Source organism: Copidosoma floridanum, unplaced genomic scaffold (genome assembly GCF_036245765.1).
Source record: "Copidosoma floridanum isolate Cflo_tuat_1 unplaced genomic scaffold, Cflo_Japanese_pri ptg000022l, whole genome shotgun sequence".
NCBI lineage: Eukaryota > Metazoa > Arthropoda > Insecta > Hymenoptera > Encyrtidae > Copidosoma > Copidosoma floridanum.
In genome coordinates this window covers 4005614-4007875 of record NW_028321899.1, presented here as the reverse complement: position 1 = coordinate 4007875, position 2262 = coordinate 4005614, and positions in this window count along the sequence as shown.

The window sequence follows — 2262 nt, the reverse complement described above, 5'->3', positions numbered from 1 at the left end:
AGGAAAACTTTAATATATGAAGGGGGGTGAGGGATGAAAACCATATGTGATGTGATGCAGTATGGCTCAAATTATGAGGGGGTAAAAAAAAAAGATTGCGTTATTTACGATTGCTAGGGTTTGTGTCAACGTATTGGTTGCTCGACTGCTGACACACTACTAAAGTAGGATCGGGTAGCGGAAAAAATGGGACTGACTGTTAATCAGATCGCACGCTCTATCCTTCTCCTCTCTCTCTCTCTTTCTCTCTTTTCCTCCTTCTATCTTCTTTTACTATCCCACGTTTTTCTTGAAGGGGATGGTTGCATGGAAACTGTCAGTTGTTGGGACCTAAAGTCATAAACTCGTAGGATGTTGCCATTACGTACAGAAACCAAATGAGAGCTACAACGTATACCTAAACAGACAACAAGCCCTCCAATTGCATCAATAGTAATCACATATCAGTTTTTACTTTAGAATCGTAAAAAGTGAAGCATTACTCTATGAAACAAGTGTCTGCTGGGTTTCTTTCAAGTCAAAGTCAAATTCTTACGAGCTCTTGAAAAGTCATTAAAAACTGTTCGAATATCAAGGCTTTACTCATTGCTTATGTGATTTTCATACACTCCCATCTTAGCGTTTTTCTCGCGGGTATGGTGAAACAGGAGAAGATGCAGAGCTTTAGGAAATACTAGTTTTTACGAGCTTTTTAAAAAAATGTACGAAAATTTTAATGTGATTTTCATACTCCCCGCTCCATGCATTTTTCTCTAGAGCAGGGTAAAAGAAGAGAAGATACAGAGTTGGTGAGGAACTTAAGACCAAAAGGAAGAGCCAATTTCTATCGAGCACTCGTAGCCAAAACAATATTCTCTTAACCGTTGAAAAGAAGTAGTGCGCGTGTTCATCATGGATTCGATGATTGAAAAATTGCGGGCTGTGGTATTGCAGTGTGTCATGTATGGATTCGCGCTTCATGACGTGATTACATTGGAATACCCGGCGGTTTGTATTAACAAGATGCTACTGAATGCATCAGTGCAAGAGCTTAAAGAGGTGCTGTGGAGGTTATTCCAAGGGCTTAATTGTTTCTGACAGTGAGACAAGTGTATTGTATGATATTTGTGTAAAAAATAGCGACATTGCTGTTGTTGTGGTAGCCAAAAGTTTACCACTCAACTCACGGAACAGTGGCTGTTTAAAGCCATTGTTTGACCACTACGAAAAAAAAAGTAAGTAAATTTTATCACTTCAAATAAAAGTAATTTTTACGTTATTTTTTATATAATTTAATTGTTACTAATTTCAGAGAATACGATAGCCGAGGAAAACAATTTTTTTTCCTCGCCGTCACAGACGCTAAGTCTAATGACTTCTACGCAGGTCATTGGAAATAGGAAAAGAAATACCGAGAGCGATGACGAATTAATGGCTGGTCCATCGGAAATGCAAAAAAAAATTTGTTATCTTGGAGCAGATATAGGTAAATAAATTTTCTTATTTAATAAATCGTTATAAGTGTAGTTCATTGTGAATATAGAATGAAAAAACTTTTTTATTTTGACAGAGCTGACTAATTCGGAACAAAGTGGTTCACAAAAAGAAATAGAACAACAGCAGCTTCAACAGCAGCAGCAGCAACAATAACAATCTCAGCAACAACAGCAGCAACAACAACAGAAACAATAACAGCCTCAGGATCAACAGCAGCAGCAGCAAAAAATATATACGACACCGGAAACAAGTGAAGTGAGTAGAAAAATTAATTGTGGGTGTAACTGTGCTTGTGGTCTTGTGCAAACAGGTGGTGGTGTTACGAACGTACACGTAGAAAAAGTTGTTCCAGAGGATCGTGGACTAAAAGGTAGAGAATTTATTAATATAATAAGCGATGTAGAAAAATGTATTAAGACGTTTAGATTAACAGGGCGTCTAATTACGTTTAAGATGTTACCCCCGAATGAAAGTTTAGTAACGCTGGGTAAAATAAATGGTCGGTTAGCTTCCGTAATGGGAGAATTTGTAGATATGATTAAAAACCGTTATTCCCAACGTAATTATTTAGTAGGAGTGTCATTAGAATTGGACGGATTGACCGACGGTGCTGTAAGATTATATTATAGACCTCTTTATACACACTCACGGCCTAAGATTTTCTAAAACTGTTTGAAAGGATTGAACAGAGTAAGAGAATTTTTGACGTTTTACAAAATATAATTGTTGAGGTAACATACGTACAAGTGCCTCAAGGGTTGAGTGCCTCCGTAGATATTATGAAAA